Source organism: Haemaphysalis longicornis, unplaced genomic scaffold (genome assembly GCF_048455015.1).
Source record: "Haemaphysalis longicornis isolate Haplotype H1 unplaced genomic scaffold, Haemaphysalis longicornis Haplotype H1 scaffold_8, whole genome shotgun sequence".
NCBI classification, from domain to species: domain Eukaryota; kingdom Metazoa; phylum Arthropoda; class Arachnida; order Ixodida; family Ixodidae; genus Haemaphysalis; species Haemaphysalis longicornis.
Window position 1 is genome coordinate 145,739,011 of NW_027526445.1, and position 14,093 is coordinate 145,753,103.

Here is a 14,093-nt window from a genome sequence, read left to right on the forward strand (position 1 = left end):
CAACGGGGCAAGTTGCTTTCTACCAACAGGGGCGCGCAGCTCGTGGACGAGGTGGAATTTGAAGCGGCAACGGCCGCGGCTATCTCGGCGGTGTTCGGGTGTCTTTACACCCGTTGGCGCTGGTGTTGGTTCACCGCAATCATCTGATAACGGTGCTACAGCCAATGTTAGCTGACTACGCAACTTTTGGATGCGGCATCAGTGGTGGCAAGGGGAATAATCGTTGCGATGACCATTGTAAAAGAGGTGTCGGTGGTAGCGAGCGGGAGCCCCGGAGCTGCGCCGAGTAAACCTGCTTCACCGGAATGAAAACAGGGAGGGTGAGAAATACACTGCTTTGAAGAAAAATGCCGTTAAAACACGGAGCGTTCGCCTACGCAGCTGAGTTGGAGTCCAAAATTCAAACTGCTTCGACCGTGTCGGAATGGTGCTATCACGTGGACGTCGGCGTCATAATTCGAACGACCCAGGTTCGACCCCGGCCACGAGAAGCACTTTTGTTTTGAGGCGGGTGATGGGACTGCACTTATCATCCTCATCGTCGTCATCGTCGTTGTCGTTTTCTGAAAACCATTGTGCAGAGTTGGCTTTCTTGCAGTGTTTGGTGCCACGTCGAACGTCGTAGTGAGGCATGCAAAACTTCCGTTTAAATGCACTCGTAAGAATGAAATTGCCTGTCCGCGGTATCCATAACGCTCTAGCTTTTTCAGCACACAGCTGTGGTAACACAGTCGAAGGCCTGTTTAATGTCGAGAAATATGCCTACACTGTAAACGCAAACTAGCCGGAAATGGAGTTTTAATCAAGTATTGTGCCCTGGAAAGAACCTATAGCAAAAAATGTACTCCCTAAGCATGATCTAAAAATGTGGACGAACTTCCATGGTAGTACCGTTGCCCATCCGTGTAGCAAAAGGGAGGATTTAGAACGACTTAACACCATTTGTAAGATGGCGTTCGGTTCCTTGTATACAGCCACGTCCACAATAAACTCCCCATCAGGGGTAATCATCTCAAGCGGGCGGTCGCCATGTTAGTCTTGTGTTGTTTCCGTGTATCAGCACTTCAACCGTGGCCTAATGCTAATTAGAACGAGTAAGCAGGACGCGACGGTTGCATACAGCTACAAAACCGATACCGTACGTATACCCGTATAGTTGCTTCAACCAGCGCGATCACAGGCAGACAGCGCGGCCGTGTTGTTTCAATCTGTTTATTTTGGCGATAGGTGTTGTCAAACTCTGCTGCTAACGAAGAGACAGTTCTCGCCGTTGCAAACAATTGCAATGTTCATCTGTTTCGCTTGCTTGCGCATATATAGACGATTTAAATTCTCGTGCCAGCGCCCCAACGCACCCGACTGCAGCGACTCAACTTGCCCTGGCGGCACGACTTGCTGCCCGGATGTAAACAACCTCCGTGCTATCAATGCAGCGTGGCTGGTGACTTGGTGCGGCCGGAGCTTCGAGCGCCTCGCCTTGGGCCATCATTTTTTCTTATTTGAGAAGGACTAGTAGTGCCATTTCGTGGAAAGATTTTTATGTGCCCCTGTCACACGACGAACGGACGCAGCATTTGGATACGGTGACAGCTGTGGACAGCTCGCTGGTAAGTGGTCTGTCATCAGTCGATGCGTTTGTCAAACGTTTGGATAAGGTTAACTGCGAAGTACCCGTGCCGCACACAGCACGTACACGCACGGACAAAGAAAAAAAGCGCTCACTCGTTTTATTTTACTTGTTTGTGGGTTTTGGAGTATGCATTCGCATTCTTTTGTAAGCCGGTTTGTAACAGGGCATTCGAGATAAAATCGCTTGTCGCGCGCGGCGTCGTTTCAAAGCAACGTGACGGTTACTTCGTGCTGGCGAAAATCAGCGCAGTCAGACGGAAGCGGGAAGGAACGTAGAGAGGTCGGGAAAGAGGGCGCTCATATTTAAAAGGAAGCGTATGCAAGACGAGAAAAGGAACGCAACCCGCCTGCGTTTCTCCGAACTTCAGGACAGAGCCGCACACGGGTACGTTGCCACAAACTTGAGCGTACGACGTCTAAAAGTACCGTATATTTTTTTCAGTTTTTATTGTACAGGGCCTAATTCTTGTTAAGTCGTCCGATTCATTCAGTTCAGTTCTATTCGCCCCGAGAAAACGCTGGAATTTCTCGAACGAAGCGGCGGTAACGCGGCCACTCGCCGGCTCGCCGGGAAGAAAATACCAAAATAAAAACTCCGCCGCTCAGCTTTCACCGAAGCTCAGTTCTGTCGAGGGGGCGAGCGTAGCTTTGCCAGTGCTAAGGCGTGTCGATGATTCTAGAAGGGAGAAAAAGGCAAGTGGTGCGCTCGTCGGCGGCGGGCGCGTTGCGGGTTGTGCCCTTTATCTCCGCGAAGTGCGCAGTTATAAAAAAAGAGACTCGCGCCGAAGCGAGTTAGCTCCGTTTGGGCGTCGTTCACAGGTAGCCGAATCGCCTCCGACAGCGGTGCATCGTCTGGCCCGGTCGGTGAATATTGTGGGACTCTGTCTCTCATAGGCATCGAACTGTTCGTGTTCTTTTTAGTTACCTGCTCTACTTTGTAATATCTATTTGTCAACGCTCCTGATTGTACGTTTTGTATTTGAACTGTTGCTGGCATTTGTATTCATTCTAAGTTACCTCTCGCTTACGTTCCTGTCCTCGTGCTTGTACCGTGTTTTGCCTGTCCAAATATAAGTCTTTGTGTTGTTTTCGTTCAAGGCTCTGACTCATTCTTACCGCTCTGGTCGGTAAGAATGAGTATTTAAATGAGTAAGAATTTTACGTGAGGGGCCTTTTTTTTTTTGCTTTTTCATACAGATGTTCCTTTGTCTCCCTGCCTGCATTCCGTGAACGGGGAAGTTAGCCTCCACATCGATGGCCAGTGTGTCTTGACTGCATCATCTTTACTGGGAGTACTGTGTAGTCTGTTTGCATCGTTCTGGGTTTTGAACATTCAATATCCCAAGAAGGCACACAGAGCTCTAACGTTTGTGGAACATGCCTTTTTGGACCTTGCCTGCACCAAACCACGTGTGAGGAATTTAGAACTAATTGACTTTTATCTCATCAATATCGCTCACTAATATTTTATTTGTTTTCAATCCTTTAATCATTGGATAGTAGTCAAAAAGAATTCCGTATTATGTTTCTGACTTTTTTTTTCTTTTTTACTGAAAAGGGGATATTTGATGGGCCGTTCTGTATGCTGATAATACAGCTATCTTTTAGTGAAGCAATAATTTTAACAAACTAATTTAACTTGAAACAATTATCTAAATAATGTTGGCGACAGGTGCGAAATGAATCAACTAAAAATTATCCGAAAAACATGAATTTCATGGCTTTTTGTTCTCACTCTAAAGAAGCTGTCGCGATAGCGCCAATTCTGTTCTATATTATTGCAATTAACCCGTCAGACTCGGTCACTTTTCTTGGCGCATTTGTGTCTTTATCAAAACGCACTGGTATTTTGCGCAGCAGATTTTTTGTTCTTTATATTACTCATTTATCCATAGTCATCTCACTGCTGTCTGTCTCCTGCATCATTTATCTCTTGTGCCTTTACCACCTACAAAGTGCTCGTTACCTTTCAATATCAAATATCTGCACAGCTCTCGCTCATTTCACCGCCAATTGAAAAATTATTTTGTTGTTGTAAACCACTGCAACCATTTTTTTCTTCACTTTGTGTACAGAGTACTGATGCGTACTGATAAGTACTCACGCGTTCTCAATCCTCTAGTATTATATAATGATGTCACTTACCATGCCGTTGTGTTTGTGCCTATATGTTTTTCGCATATTTCCAGTTCTTGTAGTAATATTGTTTCTACAGTTTGTTCAACTAGCACACAGCTCGCTCATTTCACCACCAACTGAAATTTTTTTGTTGTTGTTGTAAACCACTGCAACCATTTTTTCACTTTGTGTACTGAGTACTGATGCGTACCGATAAGTTCTGATAAGTACTGACGCGTTCTCGATCCGCTAGTATTATATAATGATTTCACTTACCATGCGGTTGTGTTTGCGCCTATCTTTTTAAAAAGGGTTTCCGCGTATTTCCAGTTCTTGTAGTAATATTGATTCTACGGTTTGTGCAACTAGCATTGTATTGCTGTCTTCCATTGCTAACTGGCGTGTTATTTAGCAATGTACCATTTGTGCTTTCTTATAGGAGGTCGCCCTAAGTTTTTATTTCGGAACCTCCTTGTGTACACCATGTACCATGTAAACTTGTATGCGAAAGTTCGTTTGAAATAAACCTGAAACCGAGAAAAACCGTGTGAAATCAGTACTCCCGCAGGGAACTAGAAACTCTCCCTTGTGGCCTTGAAAAAACGCCTTTCGGAAGGCCTACAGAACCGCCCCAACTTTCGCAAAACTTCATTGAAAAGAAATATATGCTTCCCTTAAACCTCCTAAAAACTCCCCTCGCAAGGCCTACAAAACGTAAAACTCCATGCAAAAGAAGTAAATGCTTCCCTTGAACCTCCTAAAGACGCCCCTAAAATAACATAAGTACTTCCCAAGGGAGACATAGTAGGCTCCTATTCAACCACCTAAAAATTCCATAAACATCACTTAAAAACGCCCTTTAGGCAGTAAAGAATACTCCATTTTGATCCCCTTAAATTAACCCGAACATTTCTTAACACTTCCTAAATACATCCTTTCTATCACCTAAAAACGCCCTGTTTTGAGGAGGTAGACAAAACCTACCTGTTCCATGTAGTAAAAAAACTCCTACAAGGAGGATCACTAGAGGACAGCCGAAAAAGAACCTCTAGGGAGTATATGGGAGGCAAAAAAGTTTAGAGTGTACGGTAATGCGACCCTTATCAAGAACTTGATGGATTATTCCGGTTACAGAATGAGCAGTTGTGCTCGAAGAATCATTTATACGGAAACCAAGCTGCCGTGACCCCAATATTTGGTATCTTTCAAAAAACTGTATCATTCTCTGGGCTATCAGTTTTTAAGCAGAATATGTATGGAATACAGTTTCCATTGGGTGATAACTTCCCTCGGAGTTCTGATTGTCACATGTACAAGCACAACTCTGCCAACCTCCGCTTCATCCGGGAAAACACCGCTACTACTAAGTACGACCTGGCTTCGATGGTTTCCTTTCTAGTGCGCCTTCATAGAGGCACTGGGTGGTTTGCCCGCACAAATCTTATTTGAATCTCATTTGTTCTTTCTCGTTTTCCCCACAAAAAACTTAACGTTCTTTGACAAGCTTCTCACGATTTCAGAACCATAAATGCGAAACGCCGCGAAGAGGCATTCTGCGCGAAGCACACTGAAGTCGGTATCACCTGTAAGTCTCGGCTGGTTTTCCGCTGCTCGCACATATTCCAGGTGCTTTTTTGAAGCGATGTAGACCTTGATGTCAGGCTTGCACCCATGCGAAAGGTTCGAATCACAAGAACGCGTGAAGTAAAATACAAATTTCTCTCCTCTCTTCGACGGCAAGAAGCTTGTAAATTATGACGTGTGCGATTTCAAAAACACTTAGTTGTAGTGTCGTGGCTTCGAGCCCGCCTTTGCACTGCGAAACAACCACAGGCGTTGAACCACAGCGTCGGACGCGGCAGCCATACAAAGAGCGACGCGATCATGGATGTCCTAATCGGCCTGAGAACCATGTGCTACAGTTAAATGTGGATATAACGAAGTTGACAAAAATTCGCAATAATTCGTTACATCCAGTTGTTCGTTACATGCAGGTTCAAAGTTAAGGCTCGCGTGATTGACGGAGAAACGAAACCAAAATGCTAGACATCAGTGATGGTGAACCAACTCTTAAGGATTTATTTCACAGTTAATAACCGCGTCATTTTCGCCCGCTGTTAACCCAAAAAGGTAGTCACTACACGGGACTCGAAATAAGCAAGGTCATTTACCCCGTATTCATAAACGTAGCTTAAGTATCACTCATGCCTTTTCAGAATTTTCGGTGGCTTAACCCATTTGAAGGACCAAACTCATGCTGAAAGGGCGCCTTTTTGGGCACTTGATGTTCTTTTCCGCACTCAAAATTGTTGAGAGGGTGCCTGGTAAGATAGTTGTCATTCCTTACCTACACGGTGTATCACATCGGCTGAAGAAAGTGGCTTCCAGATATGGGGTGCGCACCGTCTTTTCAGCCCAAAACAAAGTGGCTAAGATTTGCCCTGCGGTGCAAAGGTTAGCAGACAAGAAAGAAAAAAGGACGGAGAGTTGTGGGATGAGACATGGCATTAAATTTGATGAGTGCGGTAAGGACGTTGTGTATAGTATCTCTTTCCAGTGTGGAAAGAAGTACATAGATCAGACCGGGCGCTGCCTGAATGTTCGCCTTCGTGAGCATAACAGCTCGTTGAAAGGGGTAGCGTGTTCCCATTTGGCCATGCATTGCAAGGAGTGCAAGGGCTGTCCGGAGTTGCCACTCGCGATCACTGATGGCAACAAAAACCACGAGGAATGCGCGTGACATCCAGAGCTACCGCACTCCATCGTTCTTGAAAAGCACCGCAAGCGGGCAACAAGAGAGATACTTGAAGCATTCTACATCAAAAAAGAAGAAAATACCCCTGTCAGCCAACCTTCTGTCTTGTTATCAGATTCTGAGTTTACTTTCTTGGATAAAGGCTGATAAAGTGTACCGCGCGTCTTTCGGGGTTTGAACGCGTGCGGTTTGGTTGTATGCGGTGTTTTGGTGGTTGTTCCCGTGACTGTGCAAGATTGTAGATTGTACCAGACTCCTTCAATGCCTTTCTGGTCATGAAGCTTCGCCATCACGCTATGGGAGAGCTTCGTACGCTGCCGCGCCGCGGCGCTGGTGTTGATCGGAGGGCAGCCGGGGGCGTGGTCAGAGCGCGTTTGGCAGGGAACAGACCACGGAGTTAGATAAAACAGACGCTCGCCGCTTTATCAGCAGTGCGCTTTCGCTTTACGTGTCGTGGGCCGCTCAAATAGACTTGTCATTTTGTGAGTGGCGAAAAAATTTGGTGCGAACGGGCATGCTGCTACTGCGTTCCTACCTGCCGGTCTCGCTACAAAGCAGCGGCGGCCGCCCGATGCCCTCCGATCTGCGGTGGCGCCCCTCGCGGTAGCCTTCGTCCCCATACGAAACTATGCCGAGAGTTTCATGACCAGAGAAGCATTGAAGGACTCTGATTGTACTGTACATTCTGTGTTGGCGGTGGCTTAGATTGTGTGTATATACTTGTGCGTTTTGGCGATTAAATGTTTCAGTTGCTAGTAGCACTTCGTCCCGTGGTCTTTCTTGTCCAAATTTTGTTTTTGCGCTGTTTCCAATCATGATACTACTGACTGTTCTCATTGAATTTTGATACCTTTATTTCGCCCAAAAAGCCACACTGCTGCGACAAACAGGCACACTCAAACACTGGCAAAATACTAACGCACATTCGGTAATGAGTTGTCCACTGCAAAGTCACAACACTCCAAAGGCTTCGCGAGCCCCATGCGTATGCTTTGTGCGGCAAGGTACCAACGTAAACTTTGCTCATTTTGTGTCCGCCCAACTAAGCGCGCACTCCCCGAATGCCGGCAAGAACAATTCTGGTAGGGCCGTCTAAGCCGGCCGGACCTGAAATATTCAACGAAAGGAACGCTCTTTTGACACAAGAGCGGGTCTACACTTGACAGATGTCTTAATATTCCCATCTCCTAAGAAGCAGAAATTCTACGGCAGATGAAATTCACTGCTCTGGAACTAAAGTATGGGGACGCAATGTATATTTAACAAGACGCAAGGAAAAGTAGTGCGTTCATTTTCACGACACACGCCAAAAACTGTTGACATGGAAAAGAGACGTATTTGATTGGCATAGTAAATAGCGACGTCAATGTCCAGGAGGCGAGAGAGAGAGAGAGAGAGAGAGAGAGAGAGAGAGAGAGAGAGAGAGAGAGAGAGAGAGAGAGATCAAACTTTACTTGAAGCGGCCCATGTCCGGGCTGCCGGAAATGGGGTTGTGGTGGGCCCTTCACTCCTCCTTCTGTTTGTCCGTATAGCTGCCATGCTTCTTACATAAGATGCACACTTGTTGAAGAAAACGTATCGGTGTTTATCAAACAGGATATGCGTGCCCCAGCCGGACTTTTAACAAAAAGTCTCGCTTGTTCCACCTAAACGCGGAGACTTTGTTCGGTCCGTCTCTCTGTCACTTCATTCATACACTGGGACAAAAGGTGGTGGAATAGTGCTTGAATACCAATCATAATATTGTCGCGAATTGTCTTCAACAAGAATTATAATAACGTCATAATATTGCCAATATAGGCGAGACAATTTCAGACTACTGAGACTGCTGCTATAGCTCTTGTCCACATAATTCATCGCGAAGGAAGGGTCGGGTATGCTTAAGAGCAAAATGTAGATAAATAGCCGAGAGCACCAGCGTTCATTTGATTTTTAAAACAAGTTACATTTGTGTTTAGAACATCAAACGAAAAAATATCAAGCAGTTAAAAAAATTGTCTCGAATTCCTGCTGTGAAGGTGGTTGGAAAACAAAGCTTTAAACGACACCAGCAACAATTGCCCATGTGGCGTCACTTAATTTACACACGTGGCTCTACAAAGAGTGAAATGAGATTCTGCCACCCGTTACTTGGAATTCGCGGGGGCGGCGTCCCTAACGCTGCAGCGTCGGCCACGGCCGGGCTAGAATGCTGGACGCCACTGCCGTAACCGGGCCGTGCGGCGGCGGAAAGAAAACGGAGAGGAGCGTCTTTCGAAGCGTAAGACAGCGGAACCTAGCCATCCTGATGTGCTAGCTCGGGGCGGCACCACCGCGCGACATGAGCGTAGGCACCGAAACAATTCGAAATGTGAGCTCAGTGATTCCCATTTTTATCGATTTGGTTAGTTTAGTAAGTTTGAGAATTGCGAGAAAGCTGAGGGAACTTTCCCAATCGCTATTTATCAGGACCAGTTGCGCCTTCCGTCTTTTGTAATGCCACTTAAAGCGCAACCGAATCGGTATTCATCGATTTAGAAAACGGAGTCCCATTCGCGGCAAGCAGTGCGCAAAGGGCAGCGTTTCGTTAGAGGCCAGATGTCTGTATGTGGTCTCTACATTTTGTTTTCCCGCCCTGCAAGCCACTCCTTAACGTATCTTTGCCGTACGACCACTTAATTACGTCGGGTCCGGGTTACCCAGGAGGTGCTGTCGAACAAGTTAATCAAGCCGTGCGAAGGAATCCCGCAATGGACGCGAAGCTGCGCCTACACAGGCCCAAAACAACTGTCGCTAAAGTAGACGACAAAGCAGTACCGCCGACGCGCCCCCGACGAGCAAGCTCTTCGCGATGGGGAACGTAGGGTAAATTCGCCGTGCCATCTACAGTGTGCTCCGCGAGTGAAACCTTATATGTCCCGCACGCCGCGAAAGAACCGTTGGCTGGTAGATATAGAAAGCTTTGCTTTAAAACGGTAAGAATACGAGTGAGCTAAAAGCGAACACAGTAACAAAAGATGCCAGCTCGAGCTGTTCCAAGAGCAGCCAAAACAAAAGTCTGAGTGGAACGCGCACTTGCCCTAGAGTTTATCGAGAGCGATGCAAACGCGAGAAAAAATTAGCAGTGGCTTAGCTCGGCTATGCCAGAATATACGCAACGTGAGCTAAGGTTCAGCTGGTTATTCTTAGCTTTCCTAGTTGTCTAGGATTAGCTTGATTATCATGCTTGATGCTGTTTAAATGACACACACACGGTACACGCATTATGTGACACATGTATATTTATCAAGCGGCTCCTGCGCAGCGTCACTAATCTCCCCAGAGCCGAACTGGTTCCACAGGCGCACGCCGGTGTTGCTGTGACGCACAAGCCATCGGTTCATACCCGGCCACCCCTCGCATGGTCATCAAGTGGACCGAGCCGCCACGTGCGGATCGGAGGTCGGTGAAGACGCTGGGCGCGTAGGGTGTGTGAGACGCCGGCCAGCGAGCAACGTTCTGTGGGCCGTTTGCTGTCCCTGCTCCTCGCGCATGCCTAGCACGGCTCTCCAGAAGCCACGCGAAACTGCTGAACCTGGGCCAGTGTAGCTGACGCTACAAAATGAATTTTAATTGAGAAAACCTATCACATGTTGGGTAAGAGGAGACAGAGCTGAGGGGAGTTACGAGGTAGGACAGAAGGCGACTCGCTTTCCGGCGGCATTTGCAGTGAAGCAAGCGGATACGCGGCCAACTTTTTGCCCGACCATGCATCGCGTAAAGCGGATGGACATAAAGAGGCCGGGCCTTAGCTTAGCTGTTTCAATGTTTGCCCTGGCTTTCTTGCCCTGCTGCGCGGTCTTGAAGCTCAGTACTGAAGGTCCTGGACACTTGTATCGTGTCTTCACGCCTTAATACCCTTAAACAGTAGTCATTACGCTTCCTTACTTTCATGCGTCTAGATTGGCTGGGCAGCGCACGTATGATGGTAGTCTGCCGAATGCTCTTGCTTCCATATTTGTTCCACAATAGCTCGAAGACAAGAGCCGCTGTAGACACCGCGCAACATAATAAATACGCTGCAAAATATAACCAGAGTGGTGGTGGTTTTTTCTTGAACTCCTTGTGCGTGCCAGGCAAAGACGAGCGGTTCCTGTGCCGAGCAGCCAGCCCTCCCTCGGTTATGGCCAGGAGGACACGGCGGTGCTTGTACCTGTGAACGCCCAGATTGTGGAGAAAATGTATATCCTTCTGAAATGAATCGTAAGCAGTATCACCAGTTGAATGCGATAACGCTGTAAATATGTGGAATCGTAAGCCATAAATAACAGCGTAAATATTGGCAAGCAGCGCTCCGAGTGAAATTTTCTTTTTTCTTTAAATAACGGTTAATAAAAGCAGGGTAATGACAATACAACAACTCACTGAGGTTGCATATTTTATAATGCAGAGAGAAAGAGAGAGAGAGAGAGAGAAACACATAAAGCTCCTATTTAGGCAAGAGGACTCTCGGTGGGGCAAGGGACTGGAGGAGGGGGGGGGTGCTGTTTGTGGCCTGGGAGATATTGAAGGCTCATTGAGGTTTCACGTGCAAGACTGTTCGGCCCCTTGTGAAGGCGGCACAAGTCATGTGGCTTGAAGAGAGCAGACTCGCAGCTCTCTAATGCCCTCGCTGTATCAGTTTTCAAAGAATAATGCGCAATTACAGACATCATAGGGGGTACGATGTATGGGGGTCGATGTGAGAGAAGGAAGCGTTGGAAGAAGAGATGAAAGTTCTGCACCAGGTGAATTTTGTACACTGCCAGTTTATGTCCTGAAGATCGGCGAGTATCGGGGATGCGCAGATAGGAGCATCGATGTGGCCGTGATGGGGTTTGCCATATATAAAAGGTCTCTGGGGTTTTAGTTCAAAAAAATCTTCCACTGGTCTTGGCAGCGGGGGTAGAGCACATAAAAAGCCGGTTGGAGTTTTACGCAACACAAAAAAACGCCTTGAAGCGGTTTCTTTTTTTTTTTTTTTTTTTTGTTACGTATTGGCTGCACCGCCAGCGGGATCGCTTCGCGAGGTAGCGGAGTAAATGTCGGAGAACAGCGGAGTTACAGAATAGTTTGGTGCGGGGCCTGTTGGTACGTACGTTTAGGAAGGGCGGAACCCAACCTGGCCTTGAAGACACGCACACGAGGAGAGAGCAGGACAACACAGATTTTATAAGGAATTCTACACCTCCGAAGAACGGTGCAACGCAACTCAGCTTTGAAGACGCGTACACGAAGAGAGAGCAGGACAACACATTACAGAGCAGGACAACACACACGCTGGGATGTGTTGCCTTGCTCTCTCCTCGTGTGTGCGTCTTCAAAGCTGAGTTGGGTTCCACCGTTCTTCGGAGGCATAGAATTTCATTGCATTTCTTGATGGAGGTCTAAAGGTGGGTTTCCGTGGCGTTGGGATTGGCTGATGTGCAATTTTGAAAAATTGTAGAACCTCAAATCCGTTCGTGAAAAATGCGTATCAGGGAAAATACGAAGATGTGGAAGTCAAACATGACGAAAATTGCATGCAGTTCCGCTTCGAGGATGGTAACTTGGGGTTTATGAAGGGTTAGATTGAATTGGGTGGAGATGCAGTCAGGTGAAGCCCATGCGAGGCCCATTCCCATTTTTGCGCCTTTAAGCGGTCGTTTTCTCCTAAGCGTGAACCACATGGCGCGTTTTTGCACCCGGTTCGAGCGAGTCGGCATTGCGTGGGCGTTCTTTTCGCGCCCGCGTGGGCGATTTCGCGGCTCCGGCGGCTTCTGCCTCGGTCATAAAATGGCGCGCGACGCACGCATCAGTGGGAGGAGCATGACGACTCGCGCCCATGGAGAGGCGCGCGTATGGCGGCAATTTCGAAGCATTCGGGACAGCCGGCTGGCCCCGCCGGAAATATTTACACACGGGGAAACTTCCTGTGGCAATGCAGTCAAGGCATCAGAGCCGAACTACGCCGATTGTCGCCGCAGCTGTAAGTATTTCAACAAAAATAATTTGCTGGGTGTAACGTAAGCCTCTAATTGATGATGCAAATAAATTAAGTCAGAATATGTGAAACAAAGAGCGTTATTTTTAAATTTTCAGGGTTTTCTTTGTTGTTGTTGAGGCGTTCGCTTCTGGCGTCGTATAGGTTCTATTCAGAAAAAAACATGGTGTCCTTGTGACCGGCAGCTTTCCTTCTGGTAGCTCGCCACTTGATTCGCCGCATTGAATTTATTAAAGCTTAAGAAATAAAACTTAACGAAACAAACGAAGCGAGTGCTCTGCAACGTGTGCGCCCAAGTAGGACAGACGCAACCGGGATTCTCCGCCGTTTGCGCATTTCGTCCGGTTAGCCAGCTTGCCGGCGTAAGCGAGTATACTGTCACGCGGCTCAAGGCGGAGGTTCTGACTGGTACCCTGAAATCCCCAAAGAGTAAAACGGCTTCATTTGGCGCCTGCAAGGCCACCTGTAGTTACGGAATGACAAGGGTGCTGCGGTACGATAGTTTCACCCTTCAACGCACTCAACGAGACACTAATGGGATTTGACTTCGCGCCGTACTGCGTGCGTGTGGCTCTTTCGGTATACCACGCCCGCGCTATTTTAGCACGCTAGACGTGTCCGTGGGGCTGCCCAGTTTTCAGCCCTAGGTGACTTTAGATATCAGTGTACATCCTCAAAACTGCAGCACTGACAAAATTCACGCATTTTCTGGACGATATAGAGTTGGACAGTGTCTACCGCGCTGTAATTTATTACGTCCGTCCGAGTTCTCTAGTCAAAGCGTCGGCTTGTGCTGAGAAACAAGGGAAGCGTAGGGAACGAGACGCCAATATGCCTGCATGCTCGGTGATCGTGGTTCAGCGCGCTCAACTAGGAGATCGTGCGAAGAAATGAGCTGTAGCAAATGCGTATTTGTCACGCAGAAACTGAAACCGAAACCAATTTATCGGAAACTACTTTGGCGCAGTAACACAAAGCAGGTAGCTCCCCCCCCTCCGTAGCTTTCTCTACATTGCCAGAAAGATGTCCCCGAGTATAGGCTTACCACGGTGGCGGATATTAGGGGCGAAGCACCTTAGGGGCTCGACTGTGGGCGTCTCCTGACGTCTCATGTAGTCACGGTACTAAAACACCGCGGCACTCGTTTTCCAACGCCCCACGCTAGAACTCATACTGCGGCCTGTGACACGAAGACCACTTACGGCTTGTCTGTCTCCCATTTAATTACTTAAATCCGGTTCAACGCAACACAGGGGGCCACCGCCTCAGCAAGCGCGCAATTGTTTCTTTCCACCGGCGCTTATCCGGTGCCCAATCAGTGCGCGCCGTGTGGCCAGAGAGAGACTTAAAATCTTTGAATACATTTATTCACTGCATGCCCCGCTCCTCCGAAGTTTTCACGTATGTGGAAATGGCCCCGTGTGTTGATATCCGCTTTCCCTAGCGGCGCGGATGCTTTATAGTGCCGTTTTCGCCTAAATTATCAGCTCCTTTCCCGCACAAGCAACTTCTTCTGTGCCTTGAGTGGCATTTTAAAGAGCCGTTAGAAGCGGTCGTTGGAGCTATCCGCACCACTTCGCGGCCGGTGCCGCCGCCACATTGCCGCCGCCT